The sequence below is a fragment of the Trachypithecus francoisi genome, unplaced genomic scaffold, assembly GCF_009764315.1.
Source record: "Trachypithecus francoisi isolate TF-2019V2 unplaced genomic scaffold, Tfra_2.0 Lachesis_group0, whole genome shotgun sequence".
Classification (NCBI taxonomy): Eukaryota; Metazoa; Chordata; class Mammalia; order Primates; family Cercopithecidae; genus Trachypithecus; species Trachypithecus francoisi.
This window is the reverse complement of record NW_022681453.1, coordinates 100,677,533-100,701,725: the sequence shown is the minus strand read 5'-3', so window position 1 is coordinate 100,701,725 and position 24,193 is coordinate 100,677,533.

The window sequence follows — 24,193 nt, the reverse complement described above, 5'->3', positions numbered from 1 at the left end:
CAGCGAAAGGGACATTAAAGTCCAATCTGAATATGAATGGGAGCTTGTTGATCTTGATCCTCAATGTAAGAATTCTGTGGCTAAAGAGAAGCATGTCAGGGTGAATTAAATATTGGTTGCAAATGGTTAAGTGATATCACTCATTACTTCTATAATTGCTCATGATACATATTCTCTTCATCAGACATTAATAAATTGGTGAGAACCAAGTAAAGCATATTTCAAGCGACTATTCTGCTTCCTCTTATTCCCTGGAGTTTGACTCCTTTATTACATAAAAAGGAGGACATAGTCCAAGACGGGCATATTCAACGAGAGGCTATTGGGGAAACTCAAAGTCACAGTATTTGTAATCATGTGGGTTTATTCTCTTATAATGTTTAAGATGAACAGAAATTAGAAGTTTTTGAAAAATATTCATGGAATAAATTGCTACATCATTATAAAAATACCAGGAAAATAAATCGTTTGAGTTAGGGATTAAAACATTAGAATTAATTAAAAATACAATGGGATTTCTCCGGGCGCGGTGGCTCACGCCTGTAATCCCAGCACTTTGGGAGGCCGAGGCAGGCAGATCACGAGGTCAGGAGATGGAGACCATCCTGGCTAACACGGTGAAACCCCGTCTCTACTAAAAATGCAAAAAATTAGCCGGGCGAGGTGGCGGCGCCTGTGGTCCCAGCTCCCCGGGAGGCTCAGGCAGGAGAATGGCGGGAACCCGGGGGGCGGAGCTTGCAGTGAGCCAAGATGGCGCCACTTACTCCAGCCTGGGCCACAGAGCGAGACTCCGTCTCAAAAAAAAAAAAAAAAAAAAAAAATGGGATTTCAAATGTCTCAGAAAACAGAATTGCATGGTTTCAGCTTAGTATTTGAAAATTAAGGAGCTACATTTTGTTGTCATGACAAAATAGTTTGATTATCTAAAGATGAAATGAAGAACCTTTCTAAGTTTGTTTTCTTTTTTTTTCCTTTTTATTATTATTATTATTATACTTTAAGTTCTAGGGTACATGTGCATAACGTGCAGGTTTGTTACATATGTATACTTGTGCCTCTAGGTTTGTTTTCTTATGTCAAAGTATAACGCTTGAATACGGTGATCTCTAACAATCTTCCAGTTTCACCATTTCAGTGTTATCTTTTAGATATTGACACCTTACTCACCTTACTGCATTATAAAAACTATCCCTGAAGAGTTCTTAATGTTGTGTATAACATGAGTTGACCGATCCCCACATATCTGCTTACCACCTTCCATTATGTATAATTCTCACTCTTTACTTTCCTCTGTGATGAACTTTCTTAAAGACAAAATGAATTCTAACAACCTAACACCTTCCCTGATGCCTGCCCCAAACTCACTATCCATGCCTCTCTTCGGGTAACATATCTTTTTTTTTTAATGCTTTATTATGTTTCTTTAGACATTAATTTATTTTCTTTCTAGACAATAGGTCTTGTTTATAAAACTTTGGTTTGGGTATGGGGGCTATCTTCTGCATTAAAATCCTTTGATGTATTAAAATGCAAATTCCTGGAACTGATCCAGAACTACTGGACAGCTTGCAATTACCTTCTCTACAATATGCTAAAGTCTATTCTTCCGGACACTCAGTGTTATAGAGCCCCTGCTAGACGTTATTTTATTTACTCTTGTCTTTTCCATCTCCTCTCTTATATCAACTATGACCAGTACACAGCCTCGGCCTTACAAACTTTCTGATCTAGTCTTGAATATGTTTTCAGTTTATCAGTATCATCTGACGGATAGGGTAGATTGCTGTCAGCTTTGTTGTTACATATTTTGCTCCCTGGGGGCTGTTTTCTGAGTTCTTTCCACTGTCTCTTTTTGCCTTTATTAGGATATGTTTTTTCAAAATAGACCACCAAATGGAAACACAACTTTTATCTGTTTGATTAATGCTATGGTCGAGGGTACCTTGTTGCATGTTTTATTCAACAAGCTGCACCATCTTAGATTTTTGAAGATAGCCTGAATCAAGCGCAAATGAGTCACCTCCTTTTGTTTATTCAAATTGGAACTCATTTTCACCCAATGCGTGGGTCAGCCCTGTGCCTATGACTCTTTCCTTGGAGGCCCTGTACTTATCAAAGGTGTGGAATTTTGCCTCTTCCTATATACACTAAGACTCTATGAACAGAAAGTCTGTTGTTTTGTTTGTTTGTTGTGTGTGTGTGTATGTGAGGGAGAGGAGAGAGAATTTCTGTTCTCACTGTATAGGGGCATTTGAGGCAACACTGCCTGTCCTCAAAACAGTTTGTTCTTTCTTTTTTTTTCAACTCTCTCCCCATATGCCTAGATAGGGTGAAACAGATGCTCATTAATTCTTAAAATTGCTTCAAAAATATGTAATATACACTCTCAGATTAGTGAGATTAAGACACATGGCAGTTACATCATTTGCAATGTTCCCAGAATCAATCAATAGATCAACAGCACTGTGTGCAAGGAAGACAGTCAAGCCTGAAGATTTTTACCCAAAGCCTGAATAGGAAATGCTCCTTCTCAAGTTGCCATTGGTTTTCATAATCTAAGCAAACAAATGGTATTGTTGCACAATGTCAGTAGCCCACATTCTATTCCTTGTTTTGCTTTTAACAGACTGTGAAAAGACCAACAGCTGTTACTGAGCTAAGAAGAACTAAAAGATTCACAGTAGGTGATACCACCTGTGCTTTTTTTGTTCCAACCTTTAAAATCTGTCACTTTATTTTGGAGCTGGGTGGAGAAAATAGCAGTGACTCAATGTCAGGGGGGATGAGTAGTCAACTGTGGCTCAATTCTGATGTGAAGGACTTCACAAATCACAGCAATGTGTGCTGATGAATCTCTTTTGCTTTTGCTTTATTTGAATTATTTAGAAAAGAACATAAATAAAAAGTAAACTTGAAATCAACTGACTTAACTTTAAAAGTGAACGAAAAGATTTACAACCCAGATTTAATGCAAGATTCTGTATATATGTAATTAATGGTCTCTCCCATATTGTGCTTAGTTGTGGTTTCTTTACCCCAAGGACTAGAAAAATACATTTGCCAAATAACTATCTACTTGATCCTGGTAGTTGAGGAATTTCAAATTTAAGCAACTACTTGATGAAACATGCCTTAAACTTCCAGGTAAAGTATTCAAGGCATTACAGAAAATAGAGAATTGTATCATTTGGGGACAAAAGTAGTTTTGAAATGTGATAGCTTGAGTTACCTACCATTTATATATAAAATTTCCCCTAAATGCTCAGTTTTAAAATGTTGTATTTAGAATGACTTAAACCATATAATAAAAAGTAAATCTTTTAAAACAAGCAAATATATAGAGTGCCTCAATTAAATCAGGGACTCCCTACTTACTCATGAGGCAGTATTTCTGCACCTTGCCATTCTAAACTAATTACTATTATAGAAATCCAAGTGGAATTTCTTTGTCCAATGAAGAAAGCTGCCAGGTGATAATCTCCTCTCATTGTTTTTATTGCTTTTCACACCTCTCATAGTTAATACAGAAATTTGCTCAAGACTAGACATGAAAGGGACCTGAGTTCCAAGGATCTAGAAAAACCCATATTCTTCAATGATTTTACTTTATTAATGAAGACTGTAAGTTTTTGAGAGCTCAGAATAGCAAGACAGAATAGGAACCTTGAGACAAAGGACTAAAGGCAGTATGACAGAAACTTTTGTATTTGTTGGAACCAAAACACATAAAGGTGATCTATTCATTTCTGCACATTATACTCATACCTTGCTCCAATATTGTCTATTTTCTAAAGAACATTTCCCGAACAAACTTTTTGGCAAAATGGCATGTTTCAACTCCATCTAATTTTAACAATGGCTTCTGAAGCAAAGAAGGAAAAGAAATACTCTAGGACAAAAATATATAGTAGGTATTTCAAGTATAGCTTGAGAGTGGTTTCCTTCAGATGAATTAGTCTAAGAATTTCGCCAAGAAATAATCATGGTTCTTAATTGTCATTTTTGGAAACATATTTGAACCTACCTGAACATGTTAAGTCTAGGTTTCCTATATAACATTAATGATAGGTTTTATTTGTAATCATAGAATCATCAGATATTAATTCAGAGAATCACCCAAATGTAATGAGTCTAAGTTCTTATTGTTTTTGTTCTTTCCATCTCAAATTTCGCTGTTAGCTGTTCCTTGGCACCTTTTCTATACTATTAATAAATTAACAAATTTTATTAATAAATGATATTATACACAGATAGTGCTTACTCTGAGCACATTGTTATTGATGGAGTATTTACTAAAATGTTTTGCTTTCCTTTCCAATCCAGTGACATACATTTTTCTCCATATGTTGGCAATAGTACTATCCTACACATTGACATCTTACACAATGATTACCACATTAGCTGTTGGTAGTGCAACAATAAATATGTCTAGATAGCTATAAAATCTCCTTCTCTTATCAGTGTTTGTCATGTCCAAGGCATAGTCACTGATGTTGGTGGCTCAGTACTTAGATTCACAGTGTGAAGTTTAGGGGTTTTGTGACAAGTGACTGACTGTCGCACTGACAGCTAAGACCCATCACTTGGAATAGGGAACATCTTCCCCAAGGCTGCATAGTCAGGGTCATTCACCAGAAGCCACCACTTATCAAGATGTGCCCAATGTAAAGAATAGAGTTCCAAAATTATTTCCTTTTCGACAAAGAATGTCAGGTTTTCTTTTACTCCTCCACAATTACTTCTGCTGACTTGAAGAACATACAGGAAGTAGACTGGTCTATAGCGCAGTTGCCATGAGGTAACTCACCTCTGCAAAATGAGAAGGGAGCTGATAGCAAGATGTAGACTCATGAAAGATACTCTCGTGCAAATCAATATTGAATTTAAAAAGTGGATAAATGAAGTCTCTAACTCTGTATTTAATATAAGGCATTTCCCAAAGGAAAAATATTTTGAAAAAATAAGTCACAAAATGTGTGCTACCAAAAGAGATGAGGGAGAAAGAAGGCAAAGGACTCAAATGGGGGTCTCTATTTCACATTTGAAGAGGCTACAAATGAGAAATATTCTGCCCAAGGACCATAAGAAAATGTAGGTGAATATCTTGGATTGTATCTCAGTCCTCTTGGACTCTTGGCCAAATTTCTCCTTTCAGTAGACCAAACTACATCAAATTTTAATAATTGATGAATGACAAGTTAAATTTCAGACAGTGAAATTACATCACAGTGCTTGGCGTGTCTAGGATGGGAAAATGATAGCACCATTAATTCTAACATGAAACCACTTAGCATTTCACAAATTATATTTGTGATGCGAATGTCTAGTTGACAAGAATTACGCCTAAGGACAGAGAGATCATACAATTTTATGTAGGAACAAGTAGGTAGATGTACTACTGTATCTACTTAGCACAAAACCTATCTATAGTCAACTGATTATTTATTTATTTACTTATTTAATTGGCACATTCTAATAGGAAGTATTCATGAGGTAAATTTGATATTTCAATATATGTATGTATGTTGACAATGATCAAATAAAACTTACGTACTTCATAAATGTCTTTCTTTGCTTTTTAGTAGTTCACTCAATTATATGTATTTTTATTGAGTACAAACTGTGATCAGTATTTTTTAACATTGTGAAAGTTTCCAAATATGACTGCAGTTGATACCACTTGCTATTCGCAATAACATATCAAGCCCATTTTTCCTCCCCTTGAACCTGGGCTCGTTTTCTGGTTTGCTACCATAGATGCAGAAATGCTCAGCCCACATTCTCCTTCAAGCAAGAACTTACTATTCAACTGTGAGGTATACAGTTAGTAGAGAGCCTATAAATGTCAGCGGCTTTGGAGTCTGCCTCAGTTGTAGAGAGCCACACCACCTAAGGTCATTTCCTTTCCAGGTTATCATGAAATGACTTCATGAGAAAGAAACTAAATGTCCGTTCATTTTTACCTAATGGAGGACACTCTGACAGGCTAGCCTTAGAGCTCATTTCCAGGTTGTCTGAGACTTTCACACCTGCATTACTGATCAACTTCTTCTTTTGCACAATGTTGTTTCCTCTCTTTTCCTTTAATAGGTGTTCGTTTCTAATAGGTATACCATCATAGTACCTGCTCTTGTGGAAAACGACCTGATATTTATTTTTGCCAATCAAATGTGGCATAAGTAGCACCATATCAGTTCTGAGACTAGATGTCAAAAAGTCTTGCAAACTTCTACTGTCTCTGGGAACCCTTCCATGGCACCATATTAATGAGTCCAATATAACTTGCTGTAAAATGAGACATCATGTAGAACAGAAATGAACTATCTCAGTTGAGACAATCCAAAGCAACTACCAGCCAGACAACCCAGCAATTGACTGTAGACACATGAGTAAACTGTTCCTAGGCCAGAAGAACAGTCCAGCTGAACCCAGTCCAAATTGTCAAATAGCAGAATCAAGACCTAAATAAATGGTTGTTTCAGGATATTTAAGATATCAAACTCTTGAGATAATTATTCATATAGCCCAAGCTATCTTATTATACAGCCATTTTTAACATATTTAAAATTAAAATCTTGAATGTGTTTAAATGTTTACTATTTTGTTATAATTTTTATAGAAGGACTATAATAAAATATTCGTGTGTGTGTGTGTGTGTGTGTATATATATATATATAAAATTTAGGATGGAGCTATTTCACTCAAATTCAGACAGCCCTGTGTTTATCTCTAGGGTTGCCTAGAATTGTGGAGCTGACATTAGGCCAAAATAAAGGTATTAGGCTAACCAATTATTTATCATGTGCTGTTTCAAGTTTGAAATTCCTTTGTTTCACTCAGAGCCAGTTGATCTATTGATGCTTAAACTTAATCAGTAGAGAACATGACTAAATTATGTAATCAGAGGATCATGAAACATTCCATGTGAAGCTCAGCTTTCCTGAAATCAACATTCTTTGTACAAATTTTGGTGATTCAATTTAGAGCAAATGATGTCCTTGTGTTCGTAACACAGACTTAAGAGAAATGCTACCGAAAGTATTTTGGGCCCCTAATTCTTTTCTGACCTCTCTTTCTCCTTCTTCTGTTTTATCATATACTCTGCCTTTATTCAAAGACTTATGTGCATGTGCTCTATGATGTCTTCTGTATCTTTTCAATTATATAATGTATTATACCCCTTGCAGATATGTGTGTCTCTGTGTGTGTGCATATGTGCGTGTGTGTGTGTATTTTTCCAGACACTCTTCAAAAATTCAGAAGAACAAGATTTACAAAATTTCCTAGAGGTTATAGATCTAAGAAAACCATATTTCCACAAAATAAAGATCAAAGTTGAATGTGCTTTTACTTTTTGATAAGGGACTTTGTAAGTGTGAATGTGTTTACATGGGAATGCTTTGTTTGAAATTCTGCTTCTGAACCAGGAGCAAAGAAGTCCAATTACAAAAGAAAAGGTAGAAAACAAAAGCATGAAGAGCAAGGTGCCTTCCCTTCTTTGCACAGCAAAAAAGTTAGCTTTCAAATATAAAGACTAAATATATATTGTTCCTAAATATAAAAACAACAGAATCGAAAAATAATTTCACAACCTAACAATGACAAGTGAAAAGAAAAACCATTTAATACAAAGAATCAACTTCATAAGTGGAGACAATGGAACACAACTAAATAATATCAGGGCTCTGTAACAGAATACGTGTCCAAAGTAACATATGTTAAAAACTGCATGTGTTGCCTGGATATTCTATGAGAAACATTCCCCAAAACTGGTGATGATGGAAGGATTCCTGGTAGATTACAAATATGTTACTAAATCTGGAAGCAACTTTATTACTTTACTGATGTATGTCCCTAAACTCTGAGCAGAAAAGGTATTATTTTGTAAACTTTCTAGGGGAGAAAATTCCTTGTAACCTTGATCATAGCACAAAATAATTGTTAATAAAATTAGAAAGAATATATCAAGGAGTATAGAAGAATAAAAAGGAATGAGGGTATGCCACAGTTAAGAGTCTTCAGCAACTCAAGAATGATATTAGTGAGGGGGGAAATACTGAGGAGAAGGAATCTCAACAACAGCAGTTTTAATAACAATTATGATTTCTGCATGAACATAGAGTTTTCATCCTTGCCAGAAACAATGTTGCAACCTAAAGTACAGAACTAAGTACAGTGATAATACTCACTGGTTTCACATATTCAACCATTCTCCAAAGTGCAAGTCACTACTGGAAAGTAACTTAATTCCACTAATATGTTTTAATTAATAGATTGTGTTTATATGTTTAACTTAATTCCACTATATGTTTTAATTGATAGATTAATGACATCATTTTCTTCCTCATGAGAATCTGAACTTAGATTAATTCTAACTTTGTTGCCCAGGTAAGCTAATAAGGTGTTATTTCCTCTATGTTTCTAAGCAAGAATGATTATAGTGAAAACAACTACTGTTGGTAAATTTCATCTGGACTAGGAGATACAAAAATACCCTGTAAGAAGCCATAAGTTCAGGCTTCCTGAGTGCGATGATTTGAGGTGTATCTCTTCTGAGGACTATGGAATCTGTACCTATGGAATTGTGACAAGAGATTTTAGCTCCTTTGGAGCATGAGACGTTTCCTTCATGTCAGATCCTGCACCCACCTGATGTACATCTTATCTCCTTGTACTAAGTGGCCTGGGCCCTGAAACATCTCCTGCAGAAAATGAATGCCCAATGCATTTCTGCTGTTTTCTGACCTAAATCTTACTGAGTATCCTGGTAACAAATGAGGATTTATAAGAATCATGGAGTCTAACTGTTATTTAATTCTATGAAGATCCCTTTGTGGGCATCAAACTGTATATTTGACAGCAGAAATATGCTAATAAGATGTTATTAGCTCTTCACTATTTTGAACTTGATTATATGTGAAGGCCCTATTTCCAAATAAAGTTACATTCACAGATACTGGGGTTTAGGAATGCAACATGTTTGAGGGGAACATAGTTCAACTCACGACGGAAACATAGCCCTGCAGGGCTAAAATCATACAGGTCAGATGTTTGCCTAGTAAAGTATTCTAAGTATTTTACTTCATTTGAAGCATCCTCAAATTTTGTTTGATATTTTTAAAGTTATAAGCCGCATAAAAATAGCACATCTTTCCTTCCACTACACCACAACTTTGCCCCTTCAAGACCCAAGTGATTTTGTTACATGATGAAATTAAAACAAAATTTTTTTTTGTTTTTGTTTTTGTTTTTGTTTTTTTTGAGACGGAGTCTCGCTCTGTCGCCCAGGCTGGAGTGCAGTGGCCGGATCTCAGCTCACTGCAAGCTCGGCCTCCGGGGTTTATGCCATTCTCCTGCCTCAGCCTCCTGAGTAGCTGGGACTACAGGCGCCCGCCTCGTCGCCCAGCTAGTTTTTTGTATTTTTTAGTAGAGACGGGGTTTCACCGTGTTAGCCAGGATGGTCTCGATCTCCTGACCTCGTGATCCACCCGTCTCGGCCTCCCAAAGTGCTGGGATTACAGGCTTGAGCCACCGCGCCCGGCCAAAACAAATTTTTAAAAACATTCACTTCCCCCAGGCCTGGTAGAGGTATACACATATAGTTCCAGCTACTCTGGAGGCTGAGGCAGGAGGAACACTTCAGCCCAGAGGTTTGAGGTTATAGGGTGCTATGATCACGCCTATTAATAGCCATATTAATAGCCACTGCACTCTAGCTTCGGCAACATTAAAAAAAAAAAAACTTCATCTCTAAAAAAAATTAAAAAGAAATAAATTTAAAAATTTTAATCCCCTTTTCACACTCCAATAACTTATCCCAATACAATTTTAAGATATCAAAATTTGGTAACATAATAGATATTAAGGAAAATATGTATAGGCAGCAGAATATTTAGAAAACTACATCTGTAATAATGTTTGGAGTGTGCATGCAAGTACAAGACAACAGTCTTTCTCATGTACTCCACAGGTCCTGCCTCTGTTAAAGTATATTTCTGATCTATGTAGAGTTAAAAGAGATATGGAGAAATAGGATACATTCTAGTGTATAAAATCGATAAATATCCTAAACTGTGTAAAATAGAATAAAAATGTTAAAGTCAGTTTCTCAATAAGAAATAAACTTATAATAAGGCAGATAAATACTACTCATGGTAGTAACATAGTCAAGTTACCATTATTATGCATTAAAATTTAGTTCTTCTCAGAGTACCAGAGGTTACTACTTAAAAACCTAATTTAAATCTCTTAAGTTTTTAAGAGCTGTTAAGCAAGTCTTTCAAATTTAATCTATATATTTAATCATATTTTGAGATAAAGTTGAGACTTTGTTTTTTAATATAGGTGATCTTTGCCTCTTATAAATGCTGTCAGAAACGTGCTCCTAGAATCTAATGCTACCTGTCTTTGCTCTCCATTATTGCTTACCTTGAGGAAATTTGTAGTGCCATGTGAGTCCTCAGGAAAACAAAAATGAGCTCACTTGGCAAAGTGCCTTGGTTAATGATCTATGGGATAAACATCCAAACACCTTAAATTAAGCAAACTATTTTAAACTAGACTTTGTTATAAATAAATATATATATGCAATATGAAATGCTGTTATATATAAATATATAATACATATAAACATATATATTTGCAATATAAAATGTTGTATGTAATCTGTATTTGTTTTCGTAATTTCAATAGTATTACACATGGTTTACATGTGCAATACTATTGGAAACTTAAAAACCATTAAACATTACACGATGAGTGTGCAAAAGACCTGCCTTTGTAAAGTTGCTCAGCATGTGTAGCATACAATGTTATAGGTGAGCATCCTTCAGTCAACTCAGATGGTTCCCAAAATCAAAGCCCTTGTACAGATATTTATATTATGTTAAAGGTACCCAGTAAGTCATATAACATTATTGCCTTGGGCACACATAAAGAATATCAAAATGGTTGGAGAGCTTAAACAGCTATTTGTCTGTTTTCATATCTATAAAACTTATATTATCTTTCCATTTCCAGTTCTGAGATATTTGGGAAGTCTTTATTACAATTAACTATTGCTTAGTCTTCCCTTTGAACTTTAAGCTAAAAGTTTTGTTAAAAGCAGGGTTAGTCATTATACCTCTCCTAGATGTAGAAGACATATTATTATTCTTTGAAGGGCAACCATTAGACTCACATTAGCTCTCTTTCTATATTTGAAAAGGAACTTGTCTGTGCTATCTTTTGATTAATTACCTTTTGATTCATCCAGATAGTCTTTGCACTGGTACTCTGAAAATTCTGAAAATTCTTCTCCGATTTTACCCTTTTTCAAGAACCTTGTGAGAGCTCCCTCATTCAATAAAAGCCAGTGAGTGACAGCAGTTTCTTTTCTGGCAGAGGAAATAGTATGATTGAGTACATTTTAAGTTCCTTTTTCCAGACCTTCCAAGAAGTTTACCTCTTTTAATTTGTACAGCACCCTTTAAGGATTTGAGCAATTGTTAGGATTCATATGACCATGACTCTGAAGCTTAGCGAGTTTAGGTTACTTTCCAAGATCAATTGTCCATTGTTGAGCTCTCAGCCATGGGTAATTTTCTGTCCCACGAAGCTATGCATTTTTACCATTAAGTCGCCATTTCATCATGGGAATGTCATCAAACCAGAGTCTTCTCATTTTCTTTATTCATAAAATTAGTGATACAGGGGACTGCTGCCTTGTAAAATTGCTGACATGTAGGTTGGCTATATTATCTATTACCTAAAATGAGACATTTTGAGGTAAAAGGCCATTGTTAATAATTATGCCAGAGAAACATACATGTAATTGCTGAGCAATCTGATTTTTCTCAGTAGACTTGTAACTGGTTTGTTCTCATGTCCTTTTGATACAGTCTAAGCTGCTTGCCATAATTATTTGTGGCTCTTCCTTGCCGTAAGTAGTAAAATCCACAAAGTCAATAATTTTTCTGTTTCTGCTCACCTCATTTCCCCCAGAACCTAGACAAACGTCTGGAAATTATCAGACAAAAGGCAATTTTAAATAATTGTATAAAAGAATGATTAGATAAGTGGATGACTGTTTGGTAAAAATGAATTAATGGTTTAAGGGGAAAAAGAAGGAAGAAGGGAAAAGCTGTTGGCTGAGTACTACATAATATACATCCTAAGTGACAGAGATGGCTGTGTAGGAAAACATCATATTTCATTATATACTGGTTTAACTTATTCTAGAAAATTTTGCACTATTTTAGTTTTCCCAATGCTCATAGTAGCCAGGATTAGCATTTATATTTAGAAATTTATGATTCATTAGGATAGGGATAGTCAATATCATATATTGAATCTCCCATCCTCCCTGTCCAAGAATGCTTCCAGTAAACAACCTGGTAAAATTGATCACAATGCTGGGTACCCATCAACATTCAGCAAATAGTTGAACATGGTATTTGGTGCTTAAAAGTTATTAATAATTTGTTTCAAGAAAAGATTATTGGGTAGTTAATAGCTTGGGATACAATAATAATTTAATGTTTACTGGATACAAAAGTCTGGAAATTACATATACAATATTATCATACCCATTTGATAATATATTTATAACAAGGATAATGAAAATTAAATCTTACAAAATGTTTAAGAGTTACCTTATGAAGATGATATTGTAGGTGATTTATCTCATAGATAGACAGATATAATAGATTTCCTTATAATCTCTAGACTGTCTACATAAACATGATTATAAAATTAATGAGGGGTAAATGCTTTTTAGTAAGATATTTTAGACCTATGTTTTCTATCTTTTCAAGTTGAAAATGAGGCTATTGCATAAGATTATGGATAAAAATCTAGGAAAATCATGGATTTATGAAAACTCCTATGATTATATCTGACATTCATTTCATTGGCCAAATATAAGAGCCAATAACTTTTAGAATGTGGGTGAGTTAATACCTCAATTACATCACAACATAAGATGACCATCCCAACGCAAATCACACTTCAGTGTGGGTCAATGATTAAAAAATATATCAAGTGTTACGCAAAACCACTTTTCATGTTATGTCTGGAACTGAAATAATAAAAGGTACGTTTAACTAATCAGTCAATAGTAGCTATTTGAAAAAAAAATAAAAACAAATGGCAATTTAAACATAGACTTGGATTGCTACAAACCCTGGGCACCTGGTATGAGTTCTATTATTGAAAGTACCAAAGCTAGCTATGATATATATTTTATGAAATTCTCCTTTAGGCTACCCATCTGTAATGATATCCCACTGCTGTCATCCATATTGACTTTTTGTTGTCTGTAATATAGGTAGAGTGAAGCTAAAAGATTACTCATGATAGAAAGGAAGAACTAGCATTGAAGTAAAATGTAAAAAGCAGGTGTAAATGGTTCTTTTCTGTAGCTTAGAAATCTTTTCCCCAGGTTAAAAATTCTTTTTGATATATTTCAACCAGGAGAATTTGTTTTGTAACTAACTAGCTTGGGAAATAGAGAGATCCAGGGATTTTCTTGTCCCCCTTGTGCCAAGATGCTTTTCATTTTATTCTCTTTCTAGTCAGCATCCTTGCCTTTCACCTAAATCCTAGCAGTTGATACCATGAAGCAGAACATAATTTTTCTTTTTTCCAAAGAAGTTATGTTCTTGACTGCAATAGATTCCATATATGATCAAAATAAACCAGTTAATAATCTTTAAATCATTGACATGTTAAGAAAGGTATCATGTAAATAGAAAGCATTATTATTTTGCAAGGCATTAAATCTCAGATAAATGGTTCTAATTAGTTTCAAGACATTTCCTTCATAAAGTGTGTATCTCTTACCACACAGAGTATTTATTCTTGAAGTTCCAAAAGAAGCATATCATTGTTAAGTGACTGATGATTCATATGAAATATTAAAATTGTTGAAATTTTTAAGTATTTTATTAAACTATTAATGTTTTTATTAGAAACATTTCACTGCACAAAATTGGTTAAAGTGTGTTAATTTAATGCCTTCAAATGACCAATTCGAATGCACTAATGTATTACTACCTTTCCCTAACATTTTTACCATGTTCTCTTTTCTATGCTTCTGTTTAATTTGCCACCTGGAAATGTGGGTACCGCCTAAAACTATCTCCCTGAGTATCTCAATTGAAACACTATGGATAAGAAATTTTAGAAGATCTAAAATCTCATGCATATTGGTGTAAACATTCAGCAATGTAGTTTTCCTGAAGATAATAAATATATAGAAATTAAATATCAATGTCCAATAACGGTGCTTCAAAACAGGATTCTTTTGATTGTCACACTGAATTAGACAGGGAATAAGACAGGTTGAATAACCAGATTGAAACTTTTTAAATAATTTTAAGCCCAGAAGGCCAGTGAAGACATTGATTCTTGTACATTAATGAAACCTGTGCTTCTCTTACTAAATAACAATCTATTCCTCTTCTTCTTCCTAAACTTGATCTTATGGATTGGCTGCTAACGCAGGTATAAATAGTATACATCTTGTCAAGAATGCCTCTTTGTATGAGAGGAAACTGCTAGTCAGCCCATCAATTTCAAAATAGTCTCATTCTCTGTTCTGCTGAAGTCTCTTTTTTAAAAAAAAAGAAAGAAAAGAAAAAAATGTTGATGAAGCCCATCAAGAGAATGTATTTTACCCTAGAGAATAAGAATAAAAACTTGAGAAATAATTGCTATGCCTTCTTGCGTAAGCCTGAGAAAAGAAATACTTGAGCAATAGAATATATGGATTGCTTCCACAAGGAAAAACTACTGATTTTTTTAAAGTGCTGATTCACAAATTACTGTGATTTTAGCCCAATCGCAATTACAGTGCCATAAATTGATGCCCAGCTCCATTATGCCATTTTATTCCTTAAGTATACTTATGGAAGCAACAATGCTGAATAGAGAAGAGTTTTAAAAATTACTATTTGCTACATAGTATATAGCAAATAGTCTTGACCGCAGATTTTATTTCACATGGATAAATGCAATAACAACTATTATACGTCCAGAAATCTTACAATTATAGATTTCACTAATTGTAATTTAATTTCACCCATTGTAATGATTTTTCCATAGGCTTTGAAAATTGACTTCATATATATGCATTTTATATATTCATGCATATACACAGGTATATAAGTATAGGATATATTATATTTGGTATTCAGTATCCATTTCTACCACAGTGTATGCAGTGCCTTTTAGTACTACAGGATCTGGGAGGACAACCTCTTTTAGTCCCCAGGCCTCCTTGAAGCTAGAGCTATGAATTTGAATTAGATTCTGCCAAAAGGAAGCACGTGTTTGAGTTCTGGAAAATTAGTTAAGGCAAGAGCCTTCTTGCTGCAGTTACTGCCTACCAGGAAGGTCATGGGGATATGAGTGTGCGCTGTTCACAATCCTCCAATGTCTAGACGTCAGCTTCAAGACAACCTAGACACAACTGATGCAGATGATGCCTGCATCCCGTTGTCTAGCTGTCAGCTTCATGAGTGGGGACACCCGAGGAGCCAGATTCAGCATTTTTGTCTCCTCCAGATGAGAACTGAGGTATCAGTACATATCTGAAATCATGAATCCATTGGTAGCCACTTTTCATTTCTCCAGACTTTCCTGTAATTTGTAGGCATGTGATACCTTGCATTAAATCTCTTCTTGAAAACAAAAAAAGAGGAATGTTTTTAGTTTTGTGAACCATTACTCGAAAGGATAATACAGATAGGGAAAAGTAAAATTCTCCTATAATAGGCCTTGGAAGACCAGAATGGAATTTTACACTACCTTCACCTCAATGCTGTACTGCATGCTTATACTGCGTGCTTGAAAAAGTATTTCCCAGAAAGAGGGGGAAGTTCTGAGCAAGAAATCTACTCATGTAGCCATGATAAAAGCTTTGAAACCTCAGTGAAACAGGTAGAGTGTAGGGAATTAAGACTTTAATTTTAAAGTTGAAAGCATTTTCATTTTGCAGAAATAAAAAAAAAATAATCATTGAAACTTCATTTTCTTTTCTTGTGGAAAATCATGAAATTGGATAGTATATGGATATTTTGTTTTCCCTGCATCCCATTCTATGGAGATTCATCTTTTCCTGATTTGATACTAACTTTGTAAAACACATGTGGATAAGGTATGCTTAACGCCCTGACTCAAACACCCAAGTAATGGATCTTCGATCCTAGCTTGACCTTTCAGGGAGCTTCATCATTTTGGCCACAAGTATAGTTAAAGTGCTCTTCCTGAGATTAGAAAGTGTAATATCCCCTTCTTGATATCAAAATCTGTAAAACGCACTAAAGTTTGGAAAGCACAATCTATCTGTGTGGAGAGAGTGTGCCTGGGAAGCCAAGACAAGAAGAGCAATGTCAAGAGTAGGAGAAAAAGAAGCAGTCCTGAAAACAGTGTTTGAACATCCCCAGATCCAGCTGTACTTGGAAACAGTTTGAACTGAATAATACACAGTAGTACAGACAGGTAAGCTTTTGATTTGTTTTCAGCTTAGGTTTAAACTTGCACTTGCAATATTGAAACTCAGTTAGTACTAATATACATCCATTCATTGCAAGAGTACTCTGAAGCCACATTAAATAAGTAGATTAGGATGTAAAACCAACTGTTCTTTTTGCTAATATATATGAATATCAGTTTTAGCAGAATTGTGTAGATATTGTTACTTTTCTAGGAAAGGTTCCTTTTTAAACTATGGATTTTACCTTTTTTTCTTTTTCCTCCTGAAAAATATTGCTTGGTCTTAGAAATACTGTATAACTTTGAGCCAGTTTTACTCATAGGAATATTGTGCACACAGTCCAAAGGACGAAGCCAAATGTGCATAACCTGTGTTTGTTAGTAGAAAGAGGAGTCTGTGAGCAGAAAGCGAAACTCCAGATACAGAGGAGACGCTGTGGGGCACCACTTTTGACAGAAGCTGATCTGTGCAAGATGGCACTTTAGACAGAGAGGACATCAACATGAAAGTATCCAAAGTTAGTGATGTTGGCTCTCAGAAATTTAATGTCTAATAGCAATTAAATTGCATTATATAGGTAGAATATGCCTAATGTAAAAATTTCAAATTATCTAAAAATCTAAAATTTTGAGTGCCGATATGATACCACAAGTAGAAAATTCTACACCTGTCCTCATGCAACATAGGTGAACAACAGTTTATTCAGCATTCTCAAAAAAGACATTTTTTGCACAAGCCCAGGTTTCTCAGTGCAAGCACACCCATAAAGAGTAAAGAGTAATAACATGGCATGTGTACAAGCCGGATGTGCCAAGAGCGTGTTCACCATGATGTCTCACCTTGGGCCAAGACCTACGTGCATTATCCACTGTACTTTTTTGCTTACTTTCTGCTTTCTGGTGTAAAGATATTGTTAAAAATTTCAAAAAGACCTGCTGACAACCTCATGGGTAACAGTGATAAGAAGTCAAGGAAGGGACACGTGTGTTGGCCCTCTCCTTTAATCTTCGCACTTTGTGAGTCCAAGGTTGGCAGATCCCTTAAGACCAAGAGTTCAAAACAAGCCTGGGCAATTTGACAAAACCCCATCTCTACCAAAAATACATATATAAGAATTAGGTGGGTGTGTTGGTACATGTCTATAATCCCAGATATTCGGGAGGCTGAGATAAGAGGGTCACTTGAGCCTGGGAGGTTGAGGCTGCAGTGAGCTGTGATCATGCCACTGCACTCAAGCCTGGTCCACAGAGTGAGAGAGTGAAAAAAAAGAAAAAGAAAAAGAAAAGAAAGAAGAAAAGAAAGAAAGAAAGAAGAAAGAAAGAAAGAAGAGAGAGAGAGAAGGAAGGAAGGAAGGAAGGAAGGAGGGAAGGAAGGAAGGAAGGAAGGAAGGAAGGAAGGAAGGAAGGAAGGAAAGAAAGAAAAGAAAGAAAGAAAGAAAGAAAGAGAGAAAGAGGGGAGGGGAGGGGAGGGAAGGGAAGGGAGGAAGGAAGGAAGGAAGCAAAGAAAACTCACGTTTATGTACATCACAGAAAGTCAAGCTGTTGCAAAAACTGGACAGCAATAGAAATTTGTGTAAGGTATATATAAAACTTAAATGAAATTCATGTTCAGATATATGTCTTATCCTTATGTATCACATTATGTATGTGCAAATATTGCAAAATCCAAAAATATCAAAACTCCAAAATACTTCTGGCCCCAAGTATTTCAAATAACAGATACGCATCCTGTATTATTAATTATACAATACTATTTTAATATTATTATATTAATATGAAATGTAATATATAGATAAATTAATATACTAAATTAATAAACTTATAATCCAATATAGCATATTCACATTAGATAAAATGTATTATATTTTAGCATATCACATCATATATTAATAAATTGAAGGTTATTAAAATTAATACTACAGGCCGGGCGCAGTGGCTCACGCCTGTAATCCCAGCACTCTGGGAGGGCGAGGCAGGCGGATCACGAGGTCAGGAGATCGAGACCATCCTGGCTAACACAGTGAAACCCCGTCTCTACTAAAAATGCAAAAAATTAGCCGGGCGTGGTGGCAGTGCCTGTAGTCCCAACTACTCGGGAGGCTGAGGCAGGAGAATGGCGTGAACCCGGGAGGCGGAGCTTGCAGTGAGCTGAGATCACGCCACCACACTCCAGCCTGGGCAACTGAGCAAGACTCCGTCTCCAAAAAAAAAAAAAAAAAATTAATACTACAATTTGTATAAATTATTTTTATTTATCCAAATGATTTGTACAATCTTATTACATATTGAGGTCTTTTATCAGCTATCATTTAGTAAAATATGAGAGAGCTCCAGAAAGTTAAGCACAGCTGCAATGGAATTATTCACATAATAAAAGATACCAAAATTCACAGAACAAGAACATGTAGAGTGGAGTACACAGGGTGAGCAAAGACATTTTGCTAGATTCAGAAATGAGGCTGAGACTACAAATTATAATCAGGTGCTGTGGGTGAATCTTATTTTACTCCTCTATTACATAGATATTTTTGAAGGGAGGGATTTAGCAAACTGGATTTCCCAAAGTCAAAAAAGACAGGGTCCACTACATACCAACCAGATGGCTAAATGTCAAAATATTGACAATACCAAATGTTGGCAAGGATGCAGAGGAACAAGATCATTCAAACATTACTGGTGAGGACATAAAATGTTACAGTCAGTCTGATTAACAGTTTGCATTTTCTTTTTTTTTTTTTTTGAGACGGAGTCTCGCTCTGTTGCCCGGGCTGGAGTGTAGTGGCCAGATCTCAGCTCACTGCAAGCTCCGCCTCCCGGGTTCACGCCATTCTCCTGCCTCAGCCTCCCGAGTAGCTGGGACTACAGGCGCCCGCCACCTTGCCCGGATAGTTTTTTGTATTTTTTAGTAAAGACGGGGTTTCACCATGTTAGCCAGGATGGTCTCGATCTCCTGACCTCGTGATCCGCCCGTCTTGGCCTCCCAAAGTGCTGGGATTACAGGCTTGAGCCACTGCGCCCAGCCTGCATTTTCTTTTTTTTTTATATTATACTTTAAGTTCTAGGGTACATGTGCATAACGTTTATATCATGTATAACACCCCAATGCAATCCCTCCCTCCTCCCCCCTCCCCCTGATAGGCCCCAGTGTGTGATGTTCCCCTTCCCGAGTCCAAGTGATCTCATTGTTCAGTTCCCACCTATGAGTGAGAACATGCGGTGTTTGGTTTTCTCTTCTTGTGATAGTTTGCTAAGAATGATGGTTTCCAGCTGCATCCATGTCCCTACAAAGGACGCAAACTCATCCTTTTTTATGGCTGCATAGTATTCCATGGTGTATATGTGCCACATTTTCTTAATCCAGTCTGTCACAGATGGACATTTGGGTTGATTCCAAGTCTTTGCTATTGTGAATAGTGCCGCAATAAACATACGTGTGCATGTGTCTTTGTAGTAGAGTAATTTATAATCCTTTGGGTATATACCCAGTAGTGGGATGGCTGGGTCATATGGTACATCTAGTTCTAGATCCTTGAGGAATCGCCATACTGTTTTCCATAATGGTTGAACTAGTTTACAATCCCACCAACAGTGTAAAAGTGTTCCTATTTCTCCACATCCTCTCCAACATCTATTGTTTCCTGACTTCTTAATGATTGCCATTCTAACTGGTGTGAGATGGTATCTCATTGTGGTTTTGATTTGCATTTCTCTGATGGCGAGTGATGACGAGCATTTTTTCATGTGTCTCTTGGCTGTATGGATGTCTTCTTTTGAGAAATGTCTGTTTATATCCTTTCCCCACTTTTTGATGGGGTTGTTTGTTTTTATCTTGTATATTTGTTTGAGTTCTTTGTAGATTCTGGATATTAGCCCTTTGTCAGACGAGTAGGTTGCAAAAATTTTCTCCCATTCTGTAGGTTGCCTGTTCACTCTGATGGTAGTTTCTTTTGCTGTGCAAAAGCTCTTTAGTTTAATTAGATCCCATTTGTCAATTTTGGCTTTTGCTGCCGTTGCTTTTGGTGTTTTAGACATGAAGTCCTTGCCCATGCGTATGTCCTGAATGGTACTACCTAGATTTTCTTCTAGGGTTTTTATGGTATTAGGTCTAACATTTAAGTCTCTAATCCATCTTGAATTAATTTTCGTATAAGGGGTAAGGAAAGGATCCAGTTTCAGCTTTCTACTTATGGCTAGCCAATTTTCCCAGCACCATTTATTAAATAGGGAATCCTTTCCCCATTTCTTGTTTCTCTCAGGTTTGTCAAAGATCAGATGGCTGTAGATGTGTGGTATTATTTCTGAGGACTCTGTTCTGTTCCATTGGTCTATATCTCTGTTGTGGTACCAGTACCATGCTGTTTTGGTTACTGTAGCCTTGTAGTATAGTTTGAAGTCAGGTAGCGTGACGCCTCCAGCTTTGTCCTTTTGACCTAGGATTGTCTTGGCAATGCGGGCTCTTTTTTGGTTCCATATGAACTTTAAAGCAGTTTTTTCCAATTCTGTGAAGAAAGTCATTGGTAGCTTGATGGGGATGGCATTGAATCTATAAATAACCTGCATTTTCTTTCTTTCATTCTTTCTTCCTTTCTTCCTTCCTTCCTTCCTTCCTTCCTTCCTTCCTTCCTTCTCTCTCTCTCTCTCTTTCTCTCTCTTTCTCTCTCTCTCTCTCTCTCTCCCTCTTTCTTTCTTTCTTTCTTTTGAAATAGAGTCTCACTGGGTCACCCAGGCTGGAATGCAGTGGCTGGATCTCAGCTCACTGCAATCTCCACTTCCCAGGTACAAGCGCTTCTCATGTCTCAGCCTCTCAAGTGGCTGAGATTACAAGCACGTGTCCCCAACCCAGCTAATTTTTATTTTATTTTTTTTTATGGATACAGAGTTTCATCATGTTGGTCATGCTTGTCTCAAACCCCTGACCTCAAGCGATCCACCTACCTCTGCCTCCCGAAGTGCGGGGATTAGAGGTGTCAGTCTCTACACCAGGCACATTTTCTTATAAAGCAAAATATGCAACTATCATAGGAGCCAGCAATTGCACCCTTGGACATCATTCAGGGACAAATAAAAATGTATGTATTTATGTTTTCCCAAAAACCTGTACACAAGAGATCATAGTAGCAATATTTGTAAGAGCAAACACTGGAATCAATCCAGATTTCCTCCAATGGAATAGTAATTAAACTGTGTACACCATCCATACTATAGAACACTACTTAGCAATCAATGGGAACAAACTTCTGATACGTACAACAAGTTGGATGAATTACCAGAGGCTTAGGCTGAGTAAAAAATATCATTCTCAAAGGATATTTACATTATAATTTCATTTATATAACATTTAAATAATGTTATTATTTTTAAAAATATATAGATTTGTAGATGTCAGGGGTTAGGAACTAAGGGTAACAGGAGTAGGTAGGTGAGTGTGATTATGAAAGGGTGTTAAGATACTAGAATTACTCAATATCTTGGCTTTGGTTGTGGATATACAACCTACACAGAGTGATACAATTGTATAAAACTTAGACACATATGCCCAAAAAGGTAAAAATAAAACTGGGAAATTTTGAGTAAGATTGGTGAAAAGTAGCAAGATCAACATTTTGATTGTGATAATGTACTATGGTTTTACTGAAGGTTATCATCAGAAAAACTTAGCAAAATGTGAATGGGGTATTTCTGTACTATATGTTGCAACCTAAAAGTAAATCTACAGATATCTCAGGAACCATTTTAATTTTTAAAATAGGCTCTGAACCCATAATTAAGAGATAAGGGCTTGTGTTTGTCATGCAGGTAGCAAAAGGAACATGACTTGATATTAGTTATAGGCAGGTAAAGTTTTAAATACTGGAGCTATATTTGTAAGTCAATTTAAATCCTTCCTGGAATGGAGTAGCTTTTGATTTAAAAGAAACTGCCACTGACTAAAATAAATAATAGATCTAATTAAAGCATACATCTTACAGTGTGTGTGCGTGTGTGTGTGTGTGTGTGCATATATGTAATATGTGTATGTGTATTTTTTTTTTTGAGACGCTAAGTGTTTCCATTTGTGTTTTCAGGTAAATTCTTTAAAATAGCATAGTTCATAACTAATAAATCAGAAAGACAACTTGGCTCTTTATGTTTCTGGATCAATCACACAATATCTGAAATAGGCTAAGAATATTACATTCATTTATTTGAAATATCTCATTATTTAATGCATTAGAAAATACATGATATTGACTCAGGATATTTAAGGTTAAATTATTATAGTAAACCTCAGATAATATTCTTTTGAATATTTTCTTATCTGAAATCACTCTCCTCTTAGTGAATGTATTTATAGAACAACAAGAACGACAACAAATTCTCCATTTCCTTTCTGAGTTCTTTTATATCATTTTTTTCCATTTTTTAAATAACTTTTACATTTGAGACCTGACTGGCATCAGAAACATGGCAGGGTAGGAAATACCAGCCTTAATTTTTACACACACACACACACACACACACACACACACACATAGACAGCTACTCACAAACCAAAATAGCTCAGAGAGGGCCCATTAAATAATCTGCAGCAACACAATGGAGCAAAAGAATAAATAAATAAATAAATAAATAAATAAATAAATAAATGGTGAATATTCATATAGAAAAGATAACTGGTGAGATCAACACATCTGAGAAGCCAGGAGACTTCTAGGTGCAAAGAAGAAAAGCAGAGGGCCACAGGTATCAGCCACATGGTGAAAATCATTACAGTCCCCATGGCCTCCTCCACAGAGAACACCAGTATCTCTTAGCAGTTAGGCAACCAACTGCCATTCCCACTGTGGAAGACCAGAAAGGGAGATGAGCTGCACATCTCTCCCCAACCCAATAAGCTGCTGCTATTGAGCTGCTTTCAGAAAGGAGCCACCACCTCACAAAGCTTACACGTGCCTTGACCCCAGGGCAATGGTCACTCTACAACTGACCACACTCTATACTCAGGCTCTGTGGTCAACCTAGGTTAACCCACATCTCAGAAACCAGAGCCATCACTGTGCTGCAAAATTATGTGCTGTCATCCAGCCTTTGTGGTTCCGGTTCCCTTTATAGAGCACAGGCAGTGTAGATTTAGCATAATTTTAGAGGCCCTAGAATTACTGAAATGGTAAATGATCATTGGCTTTAACTTAAAGTCACCAGTTGCAATATGTGTGTGTGTGTGTGTGTATACATATATATATGTGTGTGTGTGTGTGTGTGTGTATATATATATTGTTTTTTAGAGAAGTAGTCTTGCTCTGTTGCCCAGGTTGCAGTGCAGTGGCATCATCTCAGTTCACTGCAACCTCTGCCTCCAGGATTTAAGCTATTCTCCTGCCTCAGCCTCCCATGTAGCTGCGATTACAGGTGCACACCACCACTCCTGGCTAATTTTGGTATTTTTAGTAGAGATGTGGCTTCACCATGTTGGCCAGGCTTCTCTTGAACTCTTGATCTCAGGTGATCCACCCGTCTCAGCCTCCCAAAGTGCTGGGATTACAGGATTTAGCCACTATGCCTAGCCTGAATTATCTCTTAACAATATATCCAGTCTCTTGAAGCTTTAATGTCAAGCATTGACTTCTCCTCTCTATCTGTGATAGTCCTTGATGGTGTCTTCTTTCAATGTAAGACTGTTTTGTCTACATTCAAAATCTATTTTTTAGTGTAGCCACATTCCACCATGATTTTAGCT